Source organism: Glycine soja, chromosome 16, assembly GCF_004193775.1.
Source record: "Glycine soja cultivar W05 chromosome 16, ASM419377v2, whole genome shotgun sequence".
Classification (NCBI taxonomy): domain Eukaryota; kingdom Viridiplantae; phylum Streptophyta; class Magnoliopsida; order Fabales; family Fabaceae; genus Glycine; species Glycine soja.
Window position 1 is genome coordinate 7,081,138 of NC_041017.1, and position 8,262 is coordinate 7,089,399.

The 8,262-nt window shown below is 32.6% G+C and overlaps 1 long non-coding RNA gene across 8 annotated transcripts; it reads left to right on the forward strand.

Moving 5' to 3' along the window:
* The first annotated feature begins 1,950 nt into the window (after positions 1 to 1,950).
* On the forward strand, positions 1,951 to 6,393 carry LOC114390756. Of its 8 annotated transcripts, none has more exons than XR_003662010.1 (5): positions 1,951 to 2,894; positions 3,003 to 3,530; positions 3,748 to 3,866; positions 3,970 to 4,525; positions 5,096 to 6,393. It is a non-coding gene; the product is annotated as an uncharacterized LOC114390756 (long non-coding RNA). The 8 variants fall into 8 exon arrangements; XR_003662013.1 differs by having other exon boundaries at positions 1,951 to 2,871; positions 3,154 to 3,530; XR_003662015.1 differs by having other exon boundaries at positions 1,954 to 3,530; positions 3,970 to 4,244; positions 4,424 to 4,525.
* The last annotated feature ends 1,869 nt before the right edge of the window (positions 6,394 to 8,262 follow it).

Below are 8,262 nucleotides of genomic sequence, written 5' to 3' on the forward strand. Positions count from 1 at the left end.
CATCACCTAAATTATGTCATTTTAGTCCCTTTAATGTCAATTTAGTCACTCCTTACGTGGCAAGTAGAAGATAATGTGGAAGTTCCACGTGTGCGTCCAGGTGACACTTAAATCACACATTTACTAACGGTGTCAAGAGACTACTATCGGCAGAGACTAACGTGGCAAACGAAATGTAAAGTCGATGATCATTTTAACATTTTTTAAATCTCAGGGACCAAATTGACAGCGCCTCCAAAAGTGAGGGACAAATTTGGTACTTTACTCTTTTATTTTGATATATTAAGTTTTATAAGTTTTATTTTGGTTTTTAAAGTTTTTAAAATGTATCATTTTGTTTATTCGTTAAAAATGTTAGTGTTCTGTTCATTATGTTTTGGTTCATTATATTTCATAATTGTTTCGCTTTGATATATTATGTATTAAAAGTTTTATTATTGTCCTTTGTATTTTTGAAATATATTATTTTGGTCATTTTTTTTCAAATTTTCGTTAGAAACATTAGTGTTTTAAATTTTAAAATAGTTAAGTTAACATAATGATGACTAAAAATGATTATTATTCTTTTTTATTTAAAAAATTAAAAATCACTAAGTAATTGAAGAAAAAATAGATTTGAAACCTTAAACAACAATCCTCATTCTCATATTATTATTATTATTATCATTATTATTATTATTAAGTTTAATCATTTAATGACGATAATAATTTCATTCACCAATTATTTTCAATCATAATGGATAACGGTTCCTTCATTTGTTGTTCTACCTCTCATCGTTGATCCAAAAAGATTGTTGTCCTGCCGTGCTTCCATCTTTACCACAATCTCCCTACATAATTAAAATTACTGCCCTCACCTAAACTTATTCTTTTTATTATGTGTCAAGTGGAAGTAGCAGGTATATTTAACCTTATCCTAATTTACATTGTATCAATGATCTATTTCATTCCAAAGGATAGACGCGATAAGATCCCACCGCATTTACATGAACGAGGATGATGTATTTAACAGAAAAATCTGTGTTTGATTCTTATCGTGAATAAAATTTTCTTAGGTTAATCATAATCATGTATTGCGAGTAAGATTAATCTCAAACTTAGGAAAAAAAATGATCTATTTCTATTTTGTAAAAGTTTACTTCTCCTTTGAGTTTCCAAATATTAAAAAGTATGCTCCACAATTATAAATTTTATAAAGCTTAAATTCCCTCAAAGTCAAGATAGTTAATATCTCCGTTAAAGTTTTCATGATTTGATTTATCTGAATATATTTAAGAACAAATTACTCACAAAGTTATGCAATAGCAACTTAAACTGTTGCAAAGGATATCCTCCATCACCACCACATAAGCACTGAAATTATGCAGGTATAGTATAGGTACTTTTATTGGTAGAAATAATCAAAGAGAGCATGAACCGTTCAAGTATGCTTGTTGTAAGAACAAAGTTAGGCTGAAAATTATAAATCAAACAACATTATTGTTAGATCAAAGTCAAATCCAATTCTAAAATTTTTTAAGAAAGGAAAACTAAACAAAATTCTTACTTCTTATCTAGGAAGGAAAAATTGAGAGAATATGTAGAAAGATGGTAGAATAGCTCAAAGCTGTTAAAGATCTCTATGGTGCGACCCTTCTTCAATGAATTACAAATGCCTCTATCCTCCTCCTCCTCCTCTTCCGCCGCCGCCGCCAACTCCGCCGTCTCCGGCGAGATCATGCTGTTCGGCGTCAGAGTCGTGGTGGACTCCATGAGGAAGAGTGTGAGTATGAACAACCTCTCGCAGTACAAGCTCCCTCGCGACGCCGCCGGATACGCCTCCGCCGCCGACGCAGCTCCGATCGACTCCGGCAAGAACCGCGACCGCAAGCGAGGTCCGACCAACGTCTTCTATAACTCTCTCTCTTTGCCACGCTTTGTTATTATTTTAAGTAAATAATTGTTTTGTTTTTGTTTTTGTTTTTTTACACATAATTGATTGGTCACTCCGCCAAAAATTAGATGTTTTTATTTTTATACTATTTTTGATAAATCATTTAGATGTTTTTATTAGGCTATACTTAAATACATCATTTATGTCTGTAATTAACTATTGCCGATTTTAATTACTCATAACTAAGTAGCTATTACTGATATGGTTATTAATTTTGATCGGAGAGAGAATCATAGCATATCGGCTATGTTAGTTAATCTAACTTTGTATGTATTTTATTTTTAGTGTAAGGTTTGTGGGTTTTGTTAAGGAATATGAATGTTTATATCCGTAATTAGTGTCGATTTTGATTATTCAGACCTAAGTAGCTATTAATGATGGCCAAATGATCTTTTGGGGGCAATTTTTTTTTTCAAATTTATCACTTGGGATAAAATTTAAATTAATAGCCGGGATAAATTTGAAAAAAAATTGCTGGCAAATGGTCGTTTGTCCATTATTGATACAAAAAATTAATTTTGATCGGAGAAATGATCAAATTGTGAATCTCGTAATCTTTATCTTCTCTCAATCTCAATCTCCTAATCTTTTTCTTCTCTCAATCTCAATCGCTTAAACACCGTTGAATAATCATGTCTAGTTCTTCTCAATCTCGTTTTGCCACTCGGATACTGTTGGGTTCTCCACAATCTCGTTCTCTCTTGCGAGCATTGTTTGATTCTCCCAAAACAGTTGGCGTTAAGGTTCGTGAAATAACACATCCTGGTGTCAAAGTGTCCAGGTTTGTGTTAGAATTTTCCAACCTGCCGGAAGAAGAATCGGATCGACGGAAAAGACTACTGAATATTCTATCGACAAAGTTGAGAGGCGGTGCTAGAACAAATGCAGATACTCAGGAACACCCCGAGTGCCAAGGAGATAGATATAGTCACAAGCGAGTGCGTACTTTGATGTCCATGAGGTGATTTTTTTATCCTCATAAATATGAAAATGTTCAGAGGAACGAATTCCCAATACTTTCATATTTATGGGGATGAAAAACACATATTTTACCTTCTTTTTTTTGCAGGGTTGGGTTTGGACAATGATCAAGAAGCCGGTTTGTTTGTATCTTCTACTTGATGGTCCATGATATGATATATGTTCATGCATGCTTTGTAGTATTGTAGGTAGGGGAATTGATTTCTGTTGTTCACTTGCTAGTATTTTGCTTCTAACAGAGACCACTGGGAGCAGAGGGATTTTGAGTCATATGGTCCAATCAAACAGGTAGGTAGTTTTGAAATATCGCCAATGGGATTTTGTAAGTGTTTCATTTGTATTAGTTTTCTTTTGAAAATTTGAATGCTCTTTCAACCTTGTATGATATATGTAGTTAGCTGTATTTGTTTTTGCATAAAGATGGTACTTGTCTTTCTCATGATTCATGATGGAAATAACTAGTTTGATTTTTGTTGGCTTCTTTTTGTTTTGTTTTTCACATGTTTATGGAGTTTCAACAGAATCCATGCAGTTATCACATGACACAAGAGGGAACAGTTTGCCAACCGTACTGCTTCTAATGCAAAGGCACTTGTACACACTTTGAGGGTTTCAGGTTGATCACCTAGATTACTCTCAGCTTTGCTTCTCCTTGTAACATTTTCTCATGACATTTAACTTAACAACTGGACTCAATTTAAAAAATGTCAAAAAGAGAAATGACACTTCTGCTTTATAATTCACCATTCTATACAGACTTGATCATTACTTCAATTTACAAAGTACTACTTGTATGCTCCTGCTTTGTTAAACAGTTAGATTTATTCATGCAGGCAGAGGAGATCTTCAGAATTATTGCACACAATTGTCTAGAGGAGTGTTAGGGATGAATTAAATAGGGGATTTGGTCCCAGAAGATATTGATGTACATTGTTTGGCAGTACTAATTAAGGTATAACAATGAAAAGAAACATGGTACATGATAAGAACCCTTATTGCTGCTTAGTCAACATGCACAACAACCCTTTCCAGCTCATGTTGATTAATCTTCACAGTCAGGTGGTCGTATATATCTGGTGCATTGGATCCCCTTCCAGGCTGGTTCTCTGATTCAAGGAGATTCAGGCATGTTCCCTCAATCGCAAGGTGACATATGAACCAGATCTATGAACAAAGATCTATGGCACCTATTCCTTTGCACACAGCTCTCCAACCTTCAAAGGAAAGCTATCACAGAGTGAAAACTATTTGTCTTCTCAATCCCCCATTGATCAAGAACCACAGTTTAACAGTGGGAACTTCATGGCTCTCTTTAACCATCAACCACTTGGTACACCTTGTGATGTTGTAGGTAGCTTACTTGGTCAAGGAGTAAATGCTTCACAGAATGCTGTTTCTCCACCGTCCAAGGACATGTTGGAGACAAAATTGTCCTGAATGCTTTCTGGCCAATAATGCTGCTGAATTTAATTATTTATCACAATTCTTATGTATTATAATGTTGAACAGGTGAATTCATACCTAATTGTACGGGATTTTCTGCAATAAGAACTGGAGGTGAAGACTTTGGGCAAGCCATGCCATGGTTGTTGCTGGCAACCCATTCCTCAGGTGTGCATACATACCTGAACATGTTTTGCAGATTTTTATTGACTTATATTCTAAATAATTTATAAGCATGTAAATATAATAGCTGTTAACTTGGATTTTTCAAATAAAATATGGTTAGCTTTGGTACATCCATGGAAGAGAGCAACAGTTCTTCACATTTTGGTGTCAAGGATTGATTTTCCTCTTGATTTATCTATTTCTTTCAACCTTAAGGGAACTAAATCACCGCAGTTTGATGTTTGGTGGGAGATTGTGAGTATGTATGCAGGATGAACTGTAAACTTTCTGTTTGCTTCTCTTTCAGATTTTTATTTAATTTCTGTTTTGATGTGACCAGAGTTTAATTGGTTTAATTATCTTGTAGGCTCATAAGTAGCTCTGGGCTGTTCTCCTAATTTATTTTTAAGATGAAATTTTTTAACTTACTCCAAGTAAAAAAGGGTTAAACAACTCCATCGTAGATAATTGGTGCAATTCTCTTATAGATTTTAAAATGGTTGGCACAATTTATAATTTGGCACAATTCTCCATCGTAAGGGACACTTGTGTTGCTATGGTTTCTTTGCTCAGGAGCTGCAAATGCCTTGTAAATGTGGATATTATGCACTATTTTGGGATAGACTCCAAGGCTGTTGAGTTGCTTGTTAAGAATTCTTCTCATTTGAGGAGAATGAAGGTTGAGGGGAGCAAGCTCTGGTGCTGCAAAAATTTGGGCGTCAAGTAATTGGCTTGGTGAAAGGTGAAAGAAGCAAGTGTATATTTCTCAAGTTTTGAATAAACAGGTATACTTAAAACTCCTGATCAATGTATATTTCACAAGTGTAGGGTTTTTTGGGTGGGAGATACTTGGATGTGGGATTTCAAGTGGAGAAGGAGATGGTTCGAATGGGAGACATTTTTGGTTACAACCATAAATCACATGTTAGCAAATGTTAGAATTCAGAAACAGGGTCGTGATAGTTGGTGGTGGCTTGATGACAACACTGGAATATACTCAGTAAAATATGGGTATAGGGTCTTGCATAATTTACTTATGGGAAGTCAACCAACAGAGGCGTTTTCAATGATTTGGAAATTGAAGGTCCCGAAGAAAGTTATATGCCTTGTGTGGAGAGAGTATTCTTGGATTGATTGCCAACTAAGGACAATCTAAGGAATAGGAACATTATGGATGCTTCACAGGATGTGTTTTGCGCTTTTTGCGGACAATTTGAGGAAACAACCCCGATTGAACCATTTTGGCAGCATTTACATAAAGTTTTGAAAAAAGAAGCAGAAATGTGGGTGGTAGTTTGGTGCACAGTTATATGGTACGTTTGGTGGGTAAGAAATAAATGTGGTTTCACGGAATCTGTTTTTGACAGGAAGCTGGTTATGCAGAATATTCATGCGTATCAAGTTTCAACTTTTCTTTTGCTCAATGGATGTCTAACCTGGCTTTGTGTATGTCTACTTCATGGGATGGATAATGAAAATCTAAGATGAATAGCTGCTGGAGGGGGATAATCGTGTAAAGTCATACTCTTTCCATATCATATTAAAGCTTCAACCTTTTTTGGGTTCTGTGATTTGGATCATCAGGTTCAGGAAGATTGGAGTAAATTCTGGCACTCATGTGGCTTCTAGGATACGTGGCAGTCTTGGCTTTATCGTAGACTTCTGATCATTGTATTTATGTATTCACGTTTCTGTAAGTTATGTTTGGAATATCAAATATGTAAAATAAGGATTCTAATCTTACTTTGTGGGATCAACCAAATAAAGCAATATTTATGTTTATCTAGAAACTTGATGGAAGTTGCAAGAAGCAAAGCAAGTGTTATGTTAATTTCTGATATTTCAAATAAACAGGCATACCTCACAATTCACACTCCTGGTCACTGTATTTATTTTATTTTATTATATTCTGTTTCTGTAATTTGTGTTTGAAATATGAAGAGTAGTTTATGCTCATTGGATTTTCATATCAATTTATGTATTAGGAATTTTCATCCCATTTTGTGGGATATATCGAATAAAAAACTGTATATTTAGGTACGAAAATGAGATAAATACCAAAAAAAAAGAGAAGAGATCAATGCAACATCTTTTTGAGCACTTGGTCAGTTTCGAGCATGGTTACGTGCATCCAGTGAAATTGCTGGTACACCCAGTAATTTTATAATTTTCCCATTTTACCCTTTCGTAAAAGGGATATGATTCAGTTAATTCGTAAATCTCATACAGATTAGTTAATCCGTATAAGCTCAATCACCTATACGAATTATGTAATCCGTATGAGTTAAACTCATATGGATTACGTGATTAGTAAGTGTTTTTTTTTTAACTTTTTAATAAATTAATTTTTTTAATAATAAATATTTTTTTATTTATAAAAAAATATACAAATTAAATAATTCGTATGAGTTATATCAAAATTAGTTGTCACAAAATTTATTATTTAAATTTATATGTACATTAAATATACATTAGAAAATTTTAGTGTTATATATAACAACATTAGTTATTTTATAACATAATTATGTTATTAGCTTAGTTGATTAGAGCATCGTGCTAATAATATGAAAGTTACTTTGACTTTTGTTTGGACCATTAATTTTAAATTAATTCGTAAAATATATTTTTGAAAAAAAAATTAAAAAAAATGGATTGGGCCTCATACGGATTAGCTAATCCATACGAGGCCTATGGATTAGCTGATTCGTATACTTTTACAGAAGGTGCAAAATGGAAAAAGCGTGAAAATGCGGGGTTTGTTGGGTGCACGTAGCAATGCCCAACTATTGAAAATGGTTTGATATAATGTGACAAATTTATGGGATATTCTTTCTGCACCATGTAATTTTCTTCTACACCCAGTCAAATACCAGTTTGTCCTTTACTTAAAAGCTCAAATACACCATCCAAGTGCATTGTTCATTGGTATTTTTCATGAATCTTTCCTCCTTCTCCTCCTCCGCGAAGCTCTCCTCCACCCGTGGTGTGTTTTGAATTAGTGGCTCCTCTGCGTATGTGGTTTCTCCTCCGCGAGTCTTTTCTCCTTTGTGAGTCTCCTCTCCTCCACCGTTGAGTAGCACTGTGTCGTCGACGATGAGTTTTTACTTTTTGGACTCCATATACATAATACAAATTGGACAATCCGTATGATCCATATGGATTGTCAATCCATACAGATTACCAATATGTTTGTTAATTTTAAATAAATAAATTATTTAATAATTTCATTTATTTAAAAATCAATGTATAAATTTTGTTGTTATTTAATTAATTTATAAATAACTATTTTAATACTTTTGAATATTTAAAATAGTTATTTATAAAATAATTAAATAACAAAAATTCCAAATTTTTATAATGTATTTATTTTAAAATTTATTTAAACAAAATAGGTAATATTGTATAAGAAAATGTTATTTATTAATATATTTGTATAAATATTATTATATTAATACTATTAAATATTTACATAAATAGTTGTTTGAAGTATAAAAATATAAAAATGAATTTCTTCATTCATTTATAAATATATAAAAGTATTAAAATAGTTATTCTAAAATAATTAAATAGTTATTTATAAAAAATTAAAAATATTGTATTTTGATTTTGATCATATCTTTTAGTTTGCTAGAAATAGTGATTTAAAGTATAAAAATTTAAAAAATAAATTTTTACATTGATTTATGAATATATAAAAGTTTTAAAATAGTTATTTATAAATTAATTAAATACTTATTTAT